This window comes from Vicugna pacos, chromosome 33, assembly GCF_048564905.1.
Source record: "Vicugna pacos chromosome 33, VicPac4, whole genome shotgun sequence".
Classification (NCBI taxonomy): Eukaryota; Metazoa; Chordata; class Mammalia; order Artiodactyla; family Camelidae; genus Vicugna; species Vicugna pacos.
This window is the reverse complement of record NC_133019.1, coordinates 9,075,065-9,097,962: the sequence shown is the minus strand read 5'-3', so window position 1 is coordinate 9,097,962 and position 22,898 is coordinate 9,075,065. Positions and strand designations below refer to the sequence as shown.

Genomic DNA, 22,898 nt, shown 5'->3' with positions numbered 1-22,898 from the left:
TTGAAGTATAGTCAGTTTACAATGTGTCAACTTCTGGTGTACAGAGTATTTAAAAAATTTTTGTATATATATATTTTTATTAAGTATATTCAGTTTACAATGCTGTGTCAATTTCTGGTGCACAGCACAATGCTTCAGTCATACATGAACATACATATATTTGGTTTTCATATTCTTTTCCACCATAAGTTATTACTAGATATTGAATATAGTTCCCTGTGCTGTACAGTATGAACTTGTTGTTTATCTATTTTATATATATCAGTCAGTATCTGCAAATCTCAAACTCCAAATTTATCCCTTCCCATCCCCTTCCCCGCTGGTAACCATAAGTTTGTTTTCTATGTCTGTGAGTCTGTTTCTCTTTTGTAAATAAGTTCATTTGTCTTTGTTTTAGATTCCACATATAAGTGATATCATATGGTATTTTTTTCTCTTTCTGGCTTACTTCACTTAGAACGACAATTTCCAGGTCCATCCATGTTGCTGCAAAAGGCATTATTTTATTTTTTATGGCTGAGTAGTATTCCAAAAAATTATTGAAATTATTTGTCTCTTTTTTTAGTGGGGGAAGGGGAAGTAATTGGAGTTTTATTTATATATTGATTTTAATGGTGGTACTGGGGATTGAACCCAGGACCTCATGTATGCCACTGTACTACTGAGTCACCCCCCCAATTTTAACATTTAATATTAAATATTATTAATGAATTATTTTACATTCCTTTTTCACAAGAAGTATTCGAAATTCTGTGTGTATTTTATACTCAGAACACATCTCAATTTGGAAGCTACATTTTCAGTGGTTAAAGTAAAATGTAGTCCTCACAGACAGTAAAGTTTAAGGGAAAAATATCTCATCCTGTTTCAGTTCCTCAGTCACACAGGCTATGTCTCAAGTAGTCAGTAGGCATATGGGCTCGTTGCTACCATATTGAACAGCACAATTTCCATCATCTGGCCCCTCTTTATCCTAGTTTACGCTCCATTATGGCACCAGAAATGCCTGCCACCTGTAATCAGACAGTTCCTGTCTTATCCCATGAACAGAGCCCAACAATTGAGGCTCAGTTTGCTCATCTGTCCAATGGGGTTACTGAGAATGACTCCCTCACATGTGGTTGTCAGGCGTCCACAGGTTTCCGTAGTCAAGTGCCTACAGCAGTGCCCTTTGAATGGTTAGTGTCAGCAAACACTCGTTTCTCCTTCCTGCTTTATCGTTTCTGCTCCCGGGGGCCAGCCCTTCCCCCTTCTAGCTCACAGAGGGCTGCTATTCATTTTTCGAGGGTTTGCTCAGTCCCAATTTGCCACAGCATTGTCGCAGGTTACCCTGAGCATTCATTCATCTCTCAAGTTTGTTCCCTACAGTTTGGCCCTTCAGTCATAGCCACAGTTTTGTCACTCGTATGTTGTCACGTGTTAGTCTTGTGTTTCTAATAGCATCGTGACAGGGCAGGACCGGAGCCCTTCAGATCTTCCAAGCACTTTCCACAATGCTGAGTTCACCGTTTAAAATAAACCCATACATTTATATTCTCTGATCGATGGATGGATTGAGGTTGCCACAGAGGGCTTCTTAGTGAACAGGGGTGTCCCATTTGGATTTAAGAAACTGAATATAGACAGAACACTTGGTGAATTCAGTGGGACATGGATAATTAAGAATTGACTGTGTTTTGCCCTCGTGTAGAGTTCATCGATTTCAAGTTCCTTTGTTAAATTTTACGTAAATTAAATTTTTCTTCTTTAGGAAAGGTAATCAGATTTCAAAAGTGTTGGAAAATAAATTATAGAAAAAAAATCCATCTATAATTCTATCACTAGTCCTTCTTGCTAGTCTGCTGCTTTTCCTCCCAATTTAAGTTATTCCAATATTATATTACTGATGCAGGTGGTTAGGTAGAAAGTAGGCTGTTTTCTCCATTTTACAGATAGTGAAACTGAGGCTCACAGATTCAAGAAAATTGATCCATTTTACATCAGAAGCCCAGGCTGAAGACACAAGAGACATGTGGGTTTCTTGACAGCATCTCCCAGCCTGGCACCAGCATGTATGGTCAAGCAGCTCCCTTCAGGAGTCACTATTTTGAGCTCCCCTGGCTGATATGAATTAAAGCGCAAGGCATTACTAAGAAATTGCATTGCCTTTATTTTCGTTGCATGTTTGCTGGCCTTCTAGGATTATGTCACGGTTTCTTAGCATCAATAAAAAAGGTGGAGTTTGCAAAACCCAAGTGATTACGGCATCCAGTGGCATCTTTGAGAGGAACCTGGATTCAGTTAGATGGTGGAGGCTTTGTTTGACCTTAAACAGCTTTGACAGTTTAAATTTGAGATTTTAACCCCTCCATGAGGCTGTTAAACCAGCCAGAAAAGCTGGAGCGTTTGAGAAGTTCCGCAGATGGAGGGGACACTTGTGGACTGGAAGGAGTCCCGTGCTGGCGCTGAGGACACAGGTGCAGGGAGAAGCAGGAGGCGTCGAACCTCGATCTGCAGATGCTCTGGAGCTGCCTGAATGACAGGCCTCTTTCTCTTCTGCTCTGCCCTGCCCCTGAGTGCACCTGCCTCCCTGGGCCCTCCCACAGCAGGGCTCTCTGGCACCTCTGCATTTTGAGCGAGCGTCAGGAGGAAGTGATAACAGAGCCCCCTTGCTGTCCTGCATGGAATACGCTGACGCGTCCTTTTAGCGAATGTTTCAGTGCCTGTGGCACCGGCAGGACGTGCAGAGGGTTCAGAAACAGATTCAGGCGACAAGGGAGGCAAAAGGCACCCCGACTTGCCCTGTAGACACATAATGCGGCTCAGAGAGGTGCTGGGACTGCTCCTAACTAGCCAGGTTCGTGCTCTTTGCATAATCCCAGGGGCCCTGTTTCAACAGATGAAGCTGACACCCCTTTTGTCTGAGTTCACAATTTGTTATTTATAATCATCGAGTAGGACCACAGGCTTCCTGTCCCCACGGAGGACAGAGGTGGAGTAAACTCCAGCCCCGAAGGCTGCTGCTCCCCCACTTGGCCTTGCTGATGCCTCCCAAATCTAGTTTCCCCAGAAGCTCCCTTTCCCGAGCTTTAGACTTTATATTATGATTTTTCATTTTCCAGTGGTTTCTTCCATGTCCCTCTGGCCTTCTTGCCAGGAATCGGGTCCCAAGCTTTCTAACGTGACCACCATGGGCCACTTTCTCCAAAGTTAGTTTACCTATCGTGGCGATGAATGAGCGCTTGCTACCTGAGAAGCTCACCCACAGAACGGACGGGGCCCCAGGTGAGCAGGATCATTTCTGCCACCGCCTTTTGATGGGGGAACTGAGAGCTCAGAGAGGGGAAGCAATGAGCTCAGAGACACCCAGCGAGTCAGGGTCAGCCTCAGCCTCAAGTGCACTCGCTGGTACTTGCTCCCACACACACGGGCATGACCCTGAACCCCAGGGCTTGCAGCTTGGGCTGTCAGAACTCTTGCTACTTCTCTGTATGCCTCCCCTCTCTGACCCTCCAGGAGGCTGAGCAGAAGCTTCCAAGCAGCTCGAGTTTCACTGGGGGATGGAGTGGGAGGCGGGCAGGCCCGGCTGCAGCGGTAATTTGCTGGTTTACTAGGTCAGTTTCCTGTCAGGGTGCACTGTGGTTGAAAATTATTGTGGAGCTGGTTTCTTATTGACAGAGGTTTATAAGCCCCCAGCAGGTCTGCCCCTCCTTGCAGCCTGGAGGGAGCATCTTCTCCCTAACCTTCCCAGGCCTTGCTTCTATTCCCGGGGGCTACATGCTCGTCTCCGTGATGTCTGGACTCCACATTTGGGGCCCATGCGGGCTTTCCTCAGCCCCTTTTCTGGTGAGACACTTCCACAACAGCACAATTTCCTTTTGGAAGAGAAGTCTACTGGATTTGCAAATGCAATCTATCCTCTTAGTGTTCCCCCCTTTCCTACATCTGTGAACAGTCTTGCACAGTATTCATCAGCCACATGTGGTTATTCCATACTTGAAATGGGGCTGATCCGAATTCAGACGCCTACTAAGCATACAATGAACACTAGATTTGTTGGAGATTTACAAATGTTAGCCACTATATATAAAAATAGATTTACAAAAAGTTTCTTTTGTATAGCACAGGGAACTATGTTCAATATCTCATAACAACCTTCAGTGGAAAAAAATATGAAAACCAATATATGGCTGTATACGCATGACTGGGACACTGTGCTGCACACCAGAGACTGACACATTGTAACTGACTGTACTCCAATTAAAATAACAACAAGAACTTAGTACAAAAAGAAGCTAAACCAGGTCGTTCACATTTTTATACTCATTGCATGGCGAAGTGATAATTATTTACACAATGATGCGTTACATAAAAATATTAAAATCAATTTCATCTGTTTCTTTTTACTTTGTTATGTGGCGACTGGAAATCTGGTAACTTACATGTGTGGCTCACGTCCTGTTTCTATTGGGCAGGGCTGATCTACATCAATTTATTTTCTGGAAAATGCTGATTGCGCCTGGGTTATAATTCGGAAGCCCTGGGTTGGGCCCCTAGTTCCCGTATTCCTTGCTTATCAAATCTCCTGCAAATTGCTCACCTATACCTGGATGCAGATTCTTTGTCTCCTGCCAATACCACTGCCTGTGCTTTCCTGTCTCTTGTGAAATTTTATGTGCGGATGCAAACTCTTTGAAATGAGTGGCACTGGCCGTAAGGAATTGTAAGTATTAGGTGGTAGTGGCTGCCACTTGTAATAGGGAATCCAGTGTGTCCAGGATAATTTCCTTACCCTCCCCTCTGTACAGGAAGAAAACGGTGAGAGCCTTTGTCTTCCTAAGAGTTAAGAAGAGGCTGTTTGAGAGGATCAGCCTATCTTTTGGTTAACAGTTCCCAGAATAGATCTGGGGAGGTAAAAACAAAAAGGCCATCGAATTGAGGAGACTGAAAACTGCTGGCATCTCCCTTCTTTTGTTCTCGCTCTTGGCCGGCAGAACAGAAACTGATGGGCAGTTGGTGGCGTGGCCGGCCTCTGCAAAGTGGCCTGATCAGATTCCTGAGCTTGTAGGTCATTGGGCAGGATGGCGACTGGCTGGAGCCAACGCCACGCCCTCATGACCTTGAAAGGTGTGACAGTGGACTTGCATTCATTACTCTGCCAGCCTCTGCTGGGTATCTGTGATGTCCCGGGCATCGATCTTATCTTTGTGAGAATTTGGTGAGCCAGCAAAGGAGTAAGTAGAAGAAATGAGAAAAAAACCCCTGCACATTTGACCTTAGTGAACAACAGCAGTAAAGAAGCAAACTAGAAACAGAAGATAAAGCACCCCTCCCTTCCTGTCCTTTTCACCCTCCTTCCATCCTCCGGGGAGTGCAGCATCGTCCCCGGCACTTACGGTTCTCTACAAGTGAATGAATGACTTGTTTGCGTCGAAACGGACACATTCACTTGTGAAATAAAACCACGTTGGGTGTTGACGATTTATTTTTTCAGTCCCCAAATACGCTGCCAGAAGGTGTCAGGCATCTGTTGGGAACAAAACAGGTTCAAAAGATACTCAATATATTGACAGTGAACCAGAGAAGCTTTATCTGATATCATAGATTTTACTGAGGGGTGGAGGGAACTCTTTCTCTTTTAATCATACAAACATAATTTTATATAAATGCAAAATCCAGTCATATTATAATCCGCGCTGCTGCTGTCTTTAGTGTGGCCTTTTCTGTTTTTCTTGGCCCCCTCTTCTCCCCTGTCCACTCTCCATCCATCGGCATCAGCTTCTCCCATGTAGCTCATATTAGTGTTAACCCCGAAAGGTAAAGACCCCGATTCCTGTCGTTCTCGAAAGACAAGTTTACAGTCGGGAGATGGTGCGTTATGCAGTGAAAGATTTTAAAAGATTTATTTCAAAAGAAAGGAAAAGTACGCCCCTCAGGAACGGGAGGCGGGCTGATCCAAGAGAAAAAGCCGCCTTTTTTTGTCTCCCCTCTTTCTCTTGTACCCTCGCTTTGAGGTGGTCTCTTGATTGATTGATGGCTCCTGTCCTTGGAATGCTTACTCGTGTCACGTTTGGCCCCTTTTCACTTGTCCTTACCCATGGTGTACATAGGGACACCCATGCTGGGCATGGGGGTGGGGGCTGTGTGTGGCTAAACTGCAGTGTTAATCATAATACAGCGGACATTGGTTTTGTCCAGTGAAGTCCTTTCTGTTACTGTGCAGTCCTCGCTGTCGGGTTTTGACCTTTTCGGGGGCACTCATTTAGAAGAAGTAAGGTCCCTTTAAGCTGGAGGTGGGCATAACACCACCTTCTGGACCACCCTCCCCCTCCTCCACCTGTCTGCCCGGTGCCCCCACTTGTCTAACTACCTAACATTAGTACCTTAATACTTTTCTTTCTCACCTTTCTCCATGCTCATGTAATCGCACACATACCATACACACAGGACATTCCTTTGTCAAGATGTATTTTAATTATAGGAAATAAAAATTGTATTCCTTTCCTCATTCAAGGAGTCTTCTGGGAAATCTCACCAGGGAGTCTCACCTGGGGAATCTCTTAGAGCTCTAAAGCCTTCTTTTTAATGACTGTAGACTACTCCAGAGTATGGATGTGTCATCACTTTCCAACTTTCTCCTTAGAGATGGGCCCTCATTGTGTTCCCAGGTTTGTTGGTTTGTTTGGGGCCTTTTGAATGATACTTGTCCATCCATCTTTTTGTGTGTGGATGTTTTTATTTATATTAGCTAAATTCCAGGAGTGAGATTAGAGAGTACACATATGCATTGTGGAATTTTAAGAAATAGTGCCATATGACCTTCTAAAAAGGCTGTTACAATTCTCATTTTCATCTGCTGTGTAAGAAAGTACTCCTTTGCCACATCTTCCCCTGAAAAGGGTGGTTTTTTGTTTTTTTTTAATATTTTGCCAGTAGGATATATATAAATTAATAATTCATTGCTCTAGCCCAGGAGTTGTTACCCATTTTGGGAGGGGGGATGGATTCCTTCTTAGAACACTGTTTTCTGAAGAGCAAAGTAAATTACATAGGATTACAAGGAAAACTTAATTATACTGAAATAACAATTTCCAAATAGCAAAACCCTTATAGATACTATGTGCCTCTATTCACATTTTAAATAACAAAGTTTAGTTGCAGATCCAATAGCTACTGTAAATTCAAAGAAGTTGAAAGATATGTCAGTGTACACGCCACAACTGTAACCCGCTGTGAAAGTGTCTGTGATTTCTATCGGACACAATCACAGGGCCCGCTAATACGACTATGGTTGGCTGCCTACACTGGCAATTGAAGCAAATGCTACATTTCAGTTAAAAATTAATGAAAGAAGCTAAAAATGCAGTGTGTTTTCACCTAAGTTCACAGACAGCTCAGTATTATCCATAGGTTCCTTGGGGGCATCCCCGAACCTCAGGTTAAGGGCCCCTGCTCTGGACTTCCAGAGAAGAGGTCCTGGACACCATCTTGTTCTAATCCTTCGTCTTACAGATAAGGAAGACACTAGCCTTGCGCCCTGACCAAGACTCAAGTTCGGGTGTCCCAGCTCCTTGCCTGGGTTTGTTTTTTTTTTTACCCACGAATTTTACCCTCTCTAGGGAGGCCCACCCCAGCTGGTGAAGTTTCCTTAGCTGCCTCTGTTTGGCTCCAAGTCCTGCTTAGACCAGGGGTTGAAAGACTATGACTCGTGGGCCAAATCCAGCCCCCTGTCTCTCCTTGTAAATAACGTATGATTGAAACACAGCAGCACCCATTTGTTTGCATGTCACCTCTGGCGAGTTCCCGGTACGGGGGCAGAGTTGAGTGCTTGCAGCAGGCCACGTGGGACACCCAGCCTGTAGGATGCGCTATCTGGCCCTTCGTGGGAAAAGTTAGCCAACTTCTGGCTTCAACCCACAGATACTGTACCTCTCACCTCCCCGTACTTTGATGTTTCGCCTTCTAACTGGAGCTGGGACCACGGTGGGACTCTTGCCTTAGGGACTTTGCATCAGCTGCTCCCTTTCTCAGGGAATCTGAAGCCCCACCCTCACTCCCGTGATTCCACTCCCTTCAAGAAGCTTCCCCTCGTCTACCCTTTTCTCCAAGTTTGCTTCATGTGCCCCTAATGTGTGCTGTTTTCGTGCCTTTTGCCTACACAAGTTAATTTTTTTTTCAGTGTTTATGAGTGGCTTTGACCAGCATGAGTTGTATTGTACTGTGATTGTCTCCCACACTAGACATAAGCTCCCTGAAGGGAGGGGCTGTGTCTGCCTTGTTCAATGGTTTCACCCCCAGTATCTGGCTCTAAGGGGATGCTTAAAGCATGTTTGTTGAATGGATGGATGAATGAATGAAGTAGGTGAAATTTATTCAGCCCATCTCCACCCTGCCCTCCTTTACGTGTCCCACTATAGTCCCCTCCTTCTATTAAAATGTACTTGTAGGAAACGACTAGAGAATCTCATCCTTCAATGACTGGTAGAGATGAATATTAACACCATGAGACCAGAAGCTTTGTCCCTGTCACCTCCCCATCTCTCTAATACCCGGCACAGGACAGCAAAGAAGGAGCTCAGTCGATGTTTGCTGAGTAAGTGAGTGTTGATGGTAGCTTACGGTTGGCTTAAACCAAAGGAATACATTTCAAATTATGGAATTTCTGGCGTCAGGGAGCCAAGCTGGAGAATCTCTTTGGAAACAGAATGTCTTCTTTTGTGCTTCTGAAATTTTACTAATTCAAAGACTTTCTCTTCCACTTGACTGTAACTAGTCAGCTGGCCCACGGGGTAGTTTCGGCTTTGTGAGTTCACTAGTGTACCCTGCGTTAGGCGAGGTATGAAAAGCCAGGGAAGGCGGGCATTTTGAGAGCCTGCTTTCTCTGTAGCTTCATTATCTCAAAATTCTTTAACCCCTTAAGTACAGGAGTTAATTTTTTTTCATTGTTTATGGGTGGCTTTGACAGCTCACCTTCTGGAGTCCAATTCTAGCTCCTCTCTGGGGCCACTCCTGCCAGCTCTGGGCGTGAGGGTACATCAGTGGCCAAGGTGCTGTAAGAATAGAAGCCTCCCTCTCGGGCCAATGCCTTGTCATGTTGTCACCTCCCACTTTTACCAGTGCTTCTGGAAGCTCGTGGTGCCAGGGGTTTGGGCTGCTCCTGGCCACGTACTACCGGCCATTATCCTGTTTTTCCCATATCAGGCTCCTGTCTTCCTCAATGGCCCCACATCTACACTGACAAAGAGACCCCAGTACCCTTTCAAAGTGCCAGAGAAGTTGGAAATCTCTCCGCAAAGCTCCCACATCTTTTGCATCCTCCCAGGGCACTGGAGAGCTGGAGTTCCCCCTCAGGGATTTTTCTCTAGTGATCAGCTCGGACAGAGGCCCTGGGAGAGAGGAAGGGCAGGCAGGGAAAGTGGAAAATAACGACAAAGACTTTCCTCCGTATCTTCACTGCCTCCTTGGGGCTGAGGCTGAGAACCACAAGCTCGCTTAGCTCCCAGTGACCCTCTTCCCACCATCACTGATTCTCAGGTAGCTTTTCGTGGGTGGAGGGGATACCATAGATTCAGTTTAGATTCCTGGCCTTGGACTCTGTGGGCCCCCACTAGCTGGACACTCTTTCCCAGCACCCCCACCCCCGCCTTTCCAGCCTGCTTGAGAAAAGACTCTATTCTTGACCTCCACCCCCACCACGACGCTGGTCCTGCCTCTGCCCGAGGACACGTGCAGATTATCTGAGGACATTTGGTCCTGACCTCCCAGTGCCTTCTTTCCCTGGGCAGCCAGCCCACCTGGCCCGGGGTCCATGAGGTCTTCATAAAAATCTCCAGGCCTCCCAGTTTACACAAGTGACGTGTGCAGAAAGACAGTCCCGTGGCCCCAGTAACGCCTGTAGCAAGTCAGAGCAGAAGAATCGTGCAAGAGCTACCACCTTGTTGGTCCACAGGGCGTTTACAGGCCCCTTCTTTTCCGGAACGGCCCACCAGCCCAGGGCTGGGCTGTGACGAAGATTTGGCCTCAGGCAACGCCGGGGCCCAGGGAAGGCTTTCGATGCATGTGTGTTTTCTCACAGAATTATAAAGCCCGCCGCCCTCGGTGCCAGAGGCTGGAGGGACTTTCTGTGGTTTTCGACTATTCATGAGTGATTACATACCCCCCTGAACACCTGCAACACCAATTCATAAAGCGAGCATTCATGGACTTTGGCAAGGCCTTCATGGGAACGGCAGAGTATGGGCCACGGTCATTGTATCTCCAGATAAAAACATTCTCTTACCAAGGAGGCCTCTGAAAATAGAAGCAGGCTGCAATTTCAGCTCAACACCGCGGGGTATGAAAAAGAAAAGTGTTACTTCACCTCGTCTCTTTATAAAGTCAGCATGCTGCGGGGCCGCGGCGTTCCTGGACAAATCCTCTTTCAGGACCCTTTGGGGAGCGAGGAGAGGGGAGCGGTGGGCCTGGCATTGATCGTGACAGGGGACGGGCCGGCCATCGGTGTGTTGAGGCATGCTCTCCTGCAAGTTACACTGATTTACAGCAGGATAACAGGAAACACGGAGCTTGGGTGGCCTCCTGTGTAATGCTGGGTGACAGATTGCTCCTCCCACTTATAAAATCGGTGCCATAATTAATCCGAAAAGGCTAATAATAATAAATAACCATCCCCCAAAATAACATCTTTATACAAAATATGGGGTTGACTTTTAACGTGATTCTATTTCACCTTTATTTTTTTTCCTCTTTTGAACACTGGTTATTAAATGGGAAGATGGCTGCGGCCGGCCCCGTGAGGCTCTGAACGTCAGTGCTGGGGCATCGCGGCAGAGTCTGTCTGAGCTGAACGGGCAGGGACAGAAACACACTCAGGAGTCCTGTGAGGACCGTTGTCCAGAATCAGCTGAGGCTAAGCTGGGCGTCTGAAAGCGCAGGTTCCCGAGAAGCTAAAAATATTTTGTCTATAGAGTCAAAGTGAAGATGTTGATTCATGATCAGATGAAATTGGCTTTTGTGGAGAGTTTAGCAGGGTTTTGCTTGAGTATGAGTGTCGGGGGCTGGGGGCTGGGGAGGGCTCCAGATCTCCCCTCTGCTCTGCCTGTGTAGACAGCCTCCAGTGCTCAATTAGCCTCCTGAAGTGCCTCATTCTCGGGTAACAGCTTATATGCTGGGAGAAGCGATGCTCACAGTATGTTTTATCCTCACATGTATAAGCACACGTCGTCGCAAACTCATTTAGGTTAGAAAGGACTTTTATTGGGACATCTGGCTCCCTTCCTCTCCTTCTTGTCGAGGCAGCAAAGTAGGTTCCCTTGTGAATATCCTGTCCGCAATCACATGGATGGCCAGAATCTGCGGTTACATAGAAAAATTTTTTGTCTCTGGTTATCTATTCAACTAGCACAAGGGAACAGAAATGAAATGGTTGAACCTAAGAAATTACAGCCAGAATTTCCATATATATCATTGCCCTGGACAGTGCAGGAAGCTTCAGAACTGAGCACAGAAGGGAAATGATGGCCGAGATGCTGAACAGAGAAGGGACAGTGGTCATAGTGATGAGAGAACTTGTAACTGGAGTAAAAATCCTGCTCTTTCAGTTAAAGGACTCCATAGAGCATAGTGCCTAGACTTCTGGACTCTGGAGCTGGACTCCTTGGGTTTGAATCTCAGCTCTGTGACATATTAGCTGTGTGATCTTGGATCTGGTTTTCACCTCTGTTTTTCAGAGTTTAAGTGCCTTTGTCACCTGTGAAAGGGCAGGATAACAGCTGCGAACCTTAGAGGGTTAAGTATGAACACATACAGAGCACTTTAAACAGTGCTCAGCTATATCAGTGTGGATTGTCACTAAATTATCCAGATCATTGGTTAGTGATGAAGAATTGTATCACTCACAGCAGAATGATGGCGCTCCGCCATGTTTAACCATAACAATTTTAAAAAACATTTTATTTATTTATTATATCATTTTATTTTATTTTAAATTGGCAGGGGGAGGTAACTAAGTTTTATTTTATTTTTCGAGGAGGTACTGGGGATTGAACCCAGGACCTCAAGCGTGCTAAGCACGCCCTCTACCACTTGAGCTTTACCCTTCCTCCTAACCGTAACAGTTATTAAGCGCTTACTGTGTGCCTCATCTCTTCTGATACTACAACGGCCCTCCAGTGAACAAAAGAGAACGCTGAGATTAGAAAGACTGATTTGTTTCAGATCACACAGCCAATAAGTGGTAGAGCCAGAATTCAATCCAGGTAGACTCCAGCAAGTGTGGTTTTAATTCACAAGCTCTCCCACCTCTGTTTGCCTCTAAAGAGTTAAAAGCTATGACAACGTTTTTTTCTATCCTTTTTGTAGTTGCTCTTACTGTCCTGATCCATACTTTTGAAAGTGTGATGTAGGCAGTGCTGAAAGTTAGCAAAGATTCATGGTCACACAGCCATCCTCTTTCTGGGGAGACCCAGGAGTGCCGAGAGCCCCCGGTCTGCAGTGACTTCAGCCTGAGTTCACAGCTCTGAATCTCTGTGTCCTCATCAGCAAAATGGGGATAATAAAAGCCTACCTTGAAAGGTCTTTTCCATGTTTAAATGAAATGATAAATGTTGAAGACCTGGCCTATGTTTGGTATTCAGTGAATATTTCATTAATATCAACAATGGCCAGCTTCTCAAAGATCTCAGCGAACTGTTCTGGGGAGATCGAAGCTGACTGATACAAAGAGAAAAAGTCATCTGCTGTTACAGGCTGCTGTAACAGCAGACACATGGAAATGCTGCATCTCCTCCTAGCTCCGGATGTTACTACGTAGCAAAGTAACACGAAGCAAGCTGTTATTGAAGTAATGCAGTCTGTGCAAAAGGTCAATAAAGTCCAGTGTAGATTTCCCTCATGGTAGGATTGGTTTGTTTATTTTGTTACAGATGATCCCCCAAACCTTCCATTGTACTTTGCACACAGGTGGCCGGGATCTGTTAATACTTGAAAAGAGCAACTAGATTTTGTAAGATAATTTCTGGTGATCCTGTTCATGTCACCTGTTAACTCACAGCTTGATTTAGCTCTGTCCGCAGTGGAGACTCGGCACAGCCGGAAGTGAGGGTTGTCAGTTACCGAATAATGATGAGACTCTGGATAATTTAGGCAGGATAAAGAGCTTGCTCTTTTCTGGATGATCTGGTTAATTATCTGGTTAAATTAGGTTAAAACCTTTTAGTCAGGGGGGTCCTCTAATTATCTGGAAAACCAGGTAACTGTGTCCTTTTAAGAGCCTTGAGGCTTGAATTATTCATCGATGTAACCCAGCATCCTGGGAAGACACCCAATTCTTCACCTGCCTTTTTGTGCCTGGTTTTAGATTGAGACTCTTGAGCTGTTCTATTTACAGCTTCCTGTAGATGCAAAATCGTCAAACCATCTCCATGTTTTTTTTCTTAGACAAAAGAGAGATCCACCTTTGAGCTGTGAGCATGCTGGTGTTCAACTTGGAAGATCGGTAGCAAATTTTCCCAAGAGACACAAACAAACACATACATAACCGGAATATCAATGAGGTCTTTTTAGAAGTGACACATTAAAATGCAAGGCAGGAGATAATGAGATAAGCACCAAGTTACAGGTTTCTTAATTCCAGCGTGAAAGGAGAGAGGGGGAAAAAAAAAGCATAGAAAACCCCTGTGAAGTGGCTTAACACAAAGATTGCCTGGGCTTGATGGGGTGCTTGCTAGCGGGTGTTTGCTCCCGTGACCTCAGTGACACAAATGGAAGGGGAAAGAATTGTCTTAGAGGCGACAGGAGCGATAGTAAAACCATGCCAAAAAAAATTTTTTTTTCAGATCCTAGTTTATGTCTGTTTCTTACCCCTGCTAGCATATTCCTGGGTCAAATATAAAATATCTCCGCTACTTATGGTTTGGCTCATTCCTCGCTATTCTGGGGGAAAGTTGCTACCATTTCTTGAGAACAGACTATGCACCAGGCCCAGAATTCGAGGCTCTGATCTCATTTACAGCAACCTGCTAGCCACCCTGCGGGACGATGCTGTGATCAATGGAGAAATGGAGGCGTGAGGTTATTGTTCGAACTTGAAGCATCGGACCTTGGTTGTTCAGACTCCACAGCCAGGCTCAGCCATAGCTGTCTTCTGAGCCACTGAAGTGACGCCCAAATTGTCTCTCTGCCCGGCTTCAGTCTGACATAAGAAAGAAGTAGAACAAGAATGAGTCTGGAGCTACTTAGCAGAGGTGCGGTTGGAAGAGCACTTGACTTGGAGCCAGAAAACGTGGGCACCAGGCTAGCTGCTGCCTCTAGCTGTGTGGCTTTGGGCCAGTTACTTAACCTCTCTGAGTCAGTTGTGTCTTTGGTAAAACTGAGGTACTAAATATATTTCAGGGAGGGTGGAGAGGCTCAGTATAAGTGAAAACACAGGAGTACTCAATTCAAGTTTAAAAAATAAAACCCAAGCCACTCAACCAATGAAACAAACAAAAAACCAAGATTCAAAGTCCAGGAGGAAACCAGGATAAATATCCAAGTAACTGAAAGCTTTCTTCCTCTCTAGTCCCACTGTTACCACATCAATTTAGGCCTCAACTCACCAAGACCTTTGCAACATTCTCTGTCAGCTTCACCTGCCCCCAAGCTTGGCCTCCTTCAGGGAATCTTCCAGCCTGCTGTCAAAGAGTGTTCTCCATATATAAAAATAGAGCAAAAAAGAAAAGAAAAGAAAAAAGAAACAATAAATTTCTTCTGTATAGCACAGGGAACTATATTCAATATCTTATAATAACCATTAATGAAAAAGAATATGGAAACGAATATATGTATGTATATGCGTGAATGGGACATTGTGCTGCACACCAGAAATTGACACATTATAATTGACTGTACTTCAGTGAGAAAAGAGCGTTCTAAAACTCAAGGATAGTCCTGTGATTCCCCTGTTAAAATCCTCCAACAGTACCTCATAGACTATGGGACAAAACCCAGATTTCTCACTGCGATACGGATCTGCAGCTTTTTGATTTGGCCCCTGCCTCTTTATTCAGCCCCGGGTCCTGACAGGCTTTTATCTGCCGTGTCCGCTACCCTTTGACCTGCACTGAGCTACTTTTGATTTCAATAATGAATTGTAATCTTTCCCACTTTCAGGTCTTTCCCTGCCTTCTTTCTGGAACGTCTCTCAGCTCAGATATCACCTGTGCTCCGAAACCTCTGATTTTTCTAGCCAGAGTTTGCTGCAGCCTCCTCTTTGACACCAAAGTCAAAACCTTACCTAGCTGTGGCCCTGATGTCCTTGTTTGTATCTCATCTGCTACGTTCAGAGCTCCTTGACGGGAGGACCAGGCTGATTCATCCCCGAGTCCGAGCACCAAGCACAGTGCTTCGTATTTTATCACTTGTTCAAGTTAGGAGGCTGCTGCAACTTTCCAGGGAAGAAGTGACAAAGGTCTGGACCATGATGTAAAGGAGATCTGGTTTTCACCTCTCTCACATCCCACTCCCTCTGCATTAAGTGACTGGCTGCTTGAATGGGTACCCCCTCCCTGGCCTGTCCACAGACATCTCTTCTGAAGTGCCCCTTTCCCCAGAGTGGAGGACCTGAACCGGGGGAATGGCGATGGGATGGAAATGGAGAGGTGAGTTTAAGAGACTTGAGAGAGTATTAAAGAATTGAATTAAGGAGAACCATTGTATGTGAAGGTCAAGGTAGAGAGGAGAAGCCAGCAAGAATTATCCCAATAAATCTAGCAGGAGAGCACAGTATTTCCCACCTCTAACAAATCTATTTATTATTCAGAAAAGGTGAAATCTAACTGACTAATGGTGGGTCATGCCCAAGTGGATCCGAATGACTCAAAACTAATAGTGCAGCAAAAGAGGCTGGAGGGTGGTAATGTGAAAACCAGAGGCCTTGAGTAAACTCATGGGTGAGCTCAGTCCTTCACAGAGGAGGCAGGCGAGGAGGCTCAGGGGGCTGGGGGTTCCCTACCCGGGCAGAAAGATCTCTGGTCTTACAATGGCTCAAAGGACCAAAAGAGTGGCTGTTTCATTATTCTGTCGTCCAGTGTCAGGGTGAGGGTCCTGCGTCTGGGTGATTCACCCTAAATCCCCTCTAGTTTTCTCTCCAAATGTATGGCAGTTCTGGAAAAGGCAGATTTTATCATTTTTATCACTCAGGGCACACGGCTGTACTTCTGTGGGCAATGTTTCCCGCGGGGTAGCACATGACACATTTCTGATCAGTCTAACAGCTCCAGGGGAACGGTGGAGGGAACCCTTTAAAGGCTGGATTTCCCCACTGTCTGTATTTGGTTTGCAGGCGAGCGAATAAAGCCTCAGAATTTAAACTCACTCTTTCTGAGTCGCGGCCGTGTCAGAAATGCCCTTCCCCGCTCCTCGCCTCCCTGCGACTGTGCTCTGGTGCATTTTTCATTGTTTCCTGCTAGCCTCCGACCTTCACACCCAGATGCCTCAAGAACCCGAAAGCCGACAATCCAGAAGTTATGGTTGTTGGGTAAATTTTGTGAAGTTTTGACTACGTACTTTGGTTTAGAAGACAAGCCTTGGTCTTTAGGCCTAAGGATTTCATAAATGTCAGATGCAAAAGAAGGAAGTCTCTTGTACCCATATTTCCTACATGTTGTTTGTGGATGGAGAAAAAGGCTGTTGAGGTTTTAGATATAATTGACTTTAAAATACTGGTTTCCATGTTGACTACACATTCAAGTTACTTTAGGGCTTAAAAAAAAATGCCGATGCCTTGGTCCCACTCCCAGTTTCCAATTCATTTGGTTTGAGGTGCAGCGCGGGCCCCTGGGTTTTTGAAAGATCCTCACGTGTTTCCAGTACACAAACAAGGCTGAGAACAACTCTCTGGATGCCTTGGCTTCCCTTAGCTCTAAACGGGTCCCAAGAGCTGGCAGCCTCACCTTGTCTAAGTGGCTGTGCGAGGCTTTAGAGGAAATTAGAACGAGAACAAAGCGAAAGGAAGTGAAGACATAAGAAAGTATTCAGCATAAAGGTTCATTACTAGCCGAGCCCAGTCACGGCCGGAGAAAGATATTTTCATTTCTGCCAAAGGCCATGTGTGAGCGTCTGTGGGGGAAGCGTGTCCACAGCTTTGTGACTGAATCTCAGAAGCTGACTTTGTTGGATTATAGCTCTACAGCTGTTCTCGGTCTAAGTCCAGCCTCTCCCAGCGGGGCTTATTGTAGCAACACGTCTCATTTATAGAACTCATATGCAGGGGCCTGGAGACCCCAAACTGTAAATTAAAACCTTGTGTATATCGCTTCGGTGAATTCAATTCAAAAGCATTTTGGCTTCTCCAAACAGGCCGTTTTCACTGGAGAGAGAGGAGGGGCAAACACAATGGAAAGGAAACAGGTCTTTTATATTCACCCTTCCTATTTCTGGTCGGGGGTCTTGACACAAAGGTAATAATGGAAATACATTCTAGTAAAACGTGGGGGCTTTGCTCAGGCTTGGTGCTGGCCTGTGTGGAGGAGGGCCGGGGAGGCGGGCAAGCAGGAAGGTGAGAGGGACAGACCTCGGGAGCTGAGTGTTAGGAAATTCGGTAGAGAGCGTCTTCTGGGGGAAGACCAGCTCAGAGTTTTGTGAGTTTGGAGGCTTTTTTTTCAAGTTGATGATAGAAAATGAAACTGAGACCCAGAGGGAAAGTATGTGGACCAAATTCACACAGTGAACAAGCAGATGGGGTGAAGCTAAGGCTGTGTGTCTACACACACAGGCAGTGTCCTTCCCTCTCTCCCTGTTGGCTTGAAGGTACTAGGGGGCCGAAAAGGAGACCTAAGATGCAAGATAGAAGTCTAGGTGCTGTTTCTAAAACAAAGGAAGACTACGGATCAGAAAAAAAATGTCCAGGAGTTTGCAGATGAAGAGAATGCTCTTGGTTTGTTCCACATAAGCTCTGGCTGGGGCTCGAGAGTGACCTGAAATGTGGGAGACATTTTAAAGGGAGAACCAATGAGATTGGTGACTCGGTGGATTTTGGCCAAGAGGAAAAAGGCCAGTGACTCAGCACACGCAGATCTGATCTAGAAATGCTTTGTCTGATTGCAAGAATATGATTGCTACTGACCTGCCACTCTGTTCATCCCTCCGGTTTCACTTTCATTCATTTCTCATTCCTTATTGACACATCAGGGTGGAATACAGGGAAGGCAAAGAATACAGCTGCAGGGACACGGGACAGCAGGATATGGACTTAATGGGAGTGGACAGCCCACTGGGGTTAATTCATTCAAGACACAGCAGACATTCTGTTGCTTACCATCTGCGTAGCGGGCACTCAGATGCGGAGTTAGGTAAATCCCCACCTCTGCAGGAGCTCAGGCTGGTGGGATTGCATAGCTACCGGCGCAGACAGTTGTGATGGTCCTCTGTGAGGGTGCTGGGGAGGGACTCGGGGTGCAGGATGGAGCCGTGGTTGGAGAAGCATCCCAGAAGTAACCTTTAAGCTGGTTTTGATGGGACGAGCGGGACTTTGCTGGGTGTGGGGGGAGGTAGCAAAGCAGGGAACGCACCAGGTACAAAGGCAAAAGGATGTAAAAGAAAACCCAGTGTTTGGGGCTTTGATCAGTTTGATGTGTCTAGAGAGTAGGATGTGAGGGGCCACAGGGAGAAGTAAAACTGGAAAGGTGGTCTGGGGCCACATTAGGAAGCCACGCTAAGTAAGGAGCATCGCCTTTACCCTTAAGGGATTGGGGTGGGGAGGCCTTTCTGGCTTAGAAGGCCAGGAGTGTGGAGTCATATGCTCAGACAGGAGTGTTAGAAAGTCATTGTCTGCCTTGAAATGATGTATTCATGAAGGGGAAGAGCTGGAGGGGTGGAGACCAGGCGAGAGCCTCTGGAGTAGTCCGGATGAGCTAGAGGCAGGGCCCTGGGATGACCTTAAAAGTGGGGATGGATGTGGGGGACGCTTTAGGGGGAGAGTCAGCAAGACCTGTGACTTTGGATTTTGGAGAAGAGGAAGAAAGATGTGATGAAGAAATGGTGACACTCTCATTTTGATGCCTCAAAGACGAGTTTTTTTTTTTAACCCAATCCTCTTAGGTAAAGGCTTCGAATCTGTAGTGAGTTCTCCTTCTCAGCCCTGGTAGAGCCGAATGTTTCCTCGTGTCCAATATTATTCAGACACCAAAAGCTAGCACACTGCTACTCTCCTACCTCCCACCGTTCACACTATAAGTGCCGTTACTGCTGCTGCTGCTGGTGTACTGTTTGGGGTGATAAGGCTCTTACACCCCAAACAGATATAAGCCCAAAGCAAAGTTTTATTCTGCTCTTTCTAGCCACCCGCTACTCCTACCATATGTAAGCGGAATTTATTTCTTAAACAGACATTTAAAAAGAGCTTACTGTGTACAAAGCGCTGTGCAAAGCTCAAGGGAGTCATCTCAGGGCCAAAATGAAAAGCATCATGAGTGTGTTGAGAGTTGAGACAGCAGGACACCATGGGGACTGGGGCATCGGGACCAGCCCTGTGGAGGAGGGAGGAATTAGCATTTCTGTCCTAAAGAAGAGCAGGTTTGAAATGATGCTCTGTTTGAGAGAGATGGAAGGCCAAAAGGGAAGGAGGGAGAGCTTGAGTGAAGGTGCAGACTGGATATGTCATTGACATATTGGGTTCAGTGGCCAGACTTGTGGTGAAAAGCATTTGGGAGGGCGGAGGAAGGGACTGGATCGCGCCTTGAGCTCTGATGTGTTTTCCAGGCATCTTAGCGTGGCCACGTGTTAGACGAAGCCATTTGCACCTTGTTCTGAACTATGTCACGACCCACACTTTGCAGCAGTGGGATGATTGGATGGGATTCTGCTGACTGTCCCAGCAAACCGTGACAGTTAACTGCTTTTTGGCCTGTGAAATGAACGGGCAGGAGATTGGACCTCTGAACCCAGTCGCATTAGCACCTTGCTCTAAGCAACTCAGAGACACTTCACAGCCTCCTCATTTCTGCCTGTGACCTCGTACAGCCTCATAAATAAAAAGACTTTGTAACACAGCCATCGCTAAGAGCATGGTTTTGCTTTGAGATGCATCTTTTGTTTTGGCTAACTACGGTGGAATGTGCTGTGATCACCTCGGGTAGGGAATATGGTGCTGGGTGACTGTCTTCTCTTCCTGTGAGACACCCTGCAGTTTAACAAGGTGAGGCGAGTGTGACTGAGAAGGGTGTGGTGAAGAGGAGTCCGAGGGTCTTGGTGGTTTTGGTCATGGGGTAGCCAAAAGAGATTCAATTCCAAGTTGAATCTCTATGCTAACGCTCAAGGGCTTCTTTTAAAGCCCACTCCATGTCTTGATGATAGTGGAGCCTTACCTTGTTTAGATTCAGAGAGGAGACCCCACGCAGGCGTGGTTTGTGAATTCTGTCTCATCAGGTCTGGGGATCTGGAGCTCGGGGAAGGAGCTCGGGTTCCCTGCATGGATGACATCCTGTGCTTCTTGCTCAACCCACCCACCCTCCAAGGCCAGATCCAGAGTTGCTTCACCCATAATGCCGGTCCACATCACTCCAGCTCCCTGAGATTGGGACTTGTTTGAAACTCATAAATCTCACTGTCTGTACCTTTTACTTGCAAGTAATTACATGTTATCTTGCCAAACCACTTGTCACGTTGTTTCTCCAACTTAATCCTTACGCTGTAACCTCCATTGGATAGGTTGCACTTTGTTCCTCCAAATCGGTTGCAAGCCCCTTGGGAGAGAGGGCTGGACCCCATGCTTTGCTGTGTCATCACATGACTTTGCATTTCCCTGGCACTTTAGACCTTATAAATCCCCTCCACATCCATTACCTTATTTGAGCGTCACGGTAATTCTGTCAGTTTGGAAGAGCAAGTATTATTAGTGTCCAAATTTCTCAGATGGGGAGACCTGGTCTAAAAATATTAAATGGCTTTCCCAAAGTTACACTGAACCATGATTTCCACAGAGGAGGGGCGTGGGAGATGCTCCGTGAGTATTGCTAGCCCTGTTCCACAGCCAGCCTGATGTTTTAAGCGACAGGATTTGTGTTTGGGGGAGATGATTGGCTGTAAAGACATCCTGAACTCACTGGCTTAATATGCAACCTTCTGCTTTGGCGTCCCTCTTGGAAATGCATTTGGTAAATCAGGACAACACAGACAGATGATAAATCAGATTTTTAACACACGCGCTTCTCTGATATTTTCCTCCAAAGTAAGTTTCAGAGAATCCCTTTGCTGCCTCACCTCTCCTTTCCATGCTGCCTATAAAGACACAGGTGGGGGTAATGAAACAGTGGGTTTTAAAACCCTTCTTTCCAGATGTCATCTATTTAGTTCTTGCGATATTAGTTGGCAGCCATATTCGATTTTAGAAGTGTGATGATTGCTTGAAACCATATGACAGAATTGTTTTTTCTTATGGAGCCAAATGTTGAAAAAAGGCTTCAGTAATAAAAGGGGTACAACAAAAGTGGAACTTGTAAAGAGGGATTTTATATCTTTTATACTTCCAGGAGTCTGTCAACCAGGGAAGGACAAATGTACAAGTGTGTTTGAACATCCTCAGTGGGAGGCCCTTTCTGCCTGAGTCTGCAGTACACAGTGACTCAAACAGTTGAGTAGATGAACGGCCCCTCCTGCCTCCGTCTCCTTTCCGTCCCCATTACTCCCGTCTCGACATCCCATTCTGTCTTTAGTGTACTCAGACTAAAGTTTTCAATTTGTCTGAATTACCTGAAAAGTTGCAAGGATAAATGAGGTGTGAAAGCACTTCGAAAGTAGAGAATGGCTTTGAAGAATCCAAACCCAGTCTAAACAGAACACTCTGTACTCTCTAATCCAAGAAGAAAGAAGACGTTGACAATGATTAAAAATGAAATTCAGAATGAGGGTAAAAGAGAGCTGGACGTCCAGGGTGTGTCTCTGGTTCAAAGGCAGCTCCAGGATGGAAAGCAATTCAATGGAGTTGGAAGATCTGACACCCCCCCACTGTCACTTACTCGTGCTGTCACCGGGGATGACTCATCGGATCTCTTTGAGAGTGTTTCCTAATCGGTAAAGTGGTGATAGTAATGCTTGTCTCACTGGGTGGCTGTGAAAAGCAAAAGAGATAAACCTCAGAGAAAGACTTTGTAAATTGAAAGGTGCTACCCAAAAGTAAAGGAATACTGTTATTGTTTAGAACACTATCTGATGCCTCTGACATGTGCCTTTATGCAAGGGTATCGTGGTTCCCAATTTTTCCCGATGGTTGGGGCCCCAGAATATCTACAATAATTGAGCGAAGACTCTGTTCTGTCCATTAGCTACTGATTCAGAAAATGAATTAAATGCCCTTAAGCAACCATGTCCAGCCACTTCCCAGGAGACCCCTCGCTCTTGCTAGGAGGAGCTTTCCTAGAGCCCAGACGTGCCCTGGCTTCCGTCTTGCCTCTGTGCTTCTGTGCATCTAGTTCTCCAGCCTCGGGAGCATATAGGGGTGTTTCTCTTGCTTTCTGCTGTAATCCTGCCCATTCTGCAAGGCTCCCCTTTCTCTTGTTCTGGGAAGTCCGTTCCTGAGGTCTCCAGAGAAAATGACTACTTCTTCTGCAATTATTCTGCAGAAACCCAATCCTCTTTTTAAAACATTTACACCTATATTTCAGAGAGAATTTTCAGAGACCTCTTCTTCTAGAACTGTAGTCCCGCAAAGGCAGGGCACACGGTACATCTCACTTGGTGTCTCCACTGCCTGGCTCAGTGGCTGCCTGATGTGTGTTCACACTCACTGCAGGGTGGTGGTCTGCAAGGTGTCTGGTCTGGACCGGATAAGAATAGCATGCAGGGCCCCAGAGGAAGTGTGTAGTAGGTATTTGGAAAATGGTTGTTGGATGACGACTTGATTTTCAGCAAAGAGATTCCGAAAACGTTCCTCATAAATCTGTAGTTTG

The 22,898-nt window shown here is 45.9% G+C and overlaps 1 long non-coding RNA gene across 2 annotated transcripts in view; it reads left to right on the top strand.

The window, feature by feature from the left end:
• The window catches only part of LOC140691162 (uncharacterized), a 56,145-nt gene extending 33,988 nt beyond the window's left edge, over window positions 1–22,157 (top strand). The window contains exons 4-5 of one of the 2 annotated variants that reach the window (XR_012066675.1): window positions 15,127–15,614; window positions 21,483–22,157. This is a non-coding gene — a long non-coding RNA (uncharacterized lncRNA). Of the gene's footprint in view, window positions 1–15,126; window positions 16,330–21,482 lie in introns of those variants that run through there. The other variant, XR_012066673.1, reaches the window with a different exon arrangement.
• Window positions 22,158–22,898: the final 741 nt, after the last annotated feature.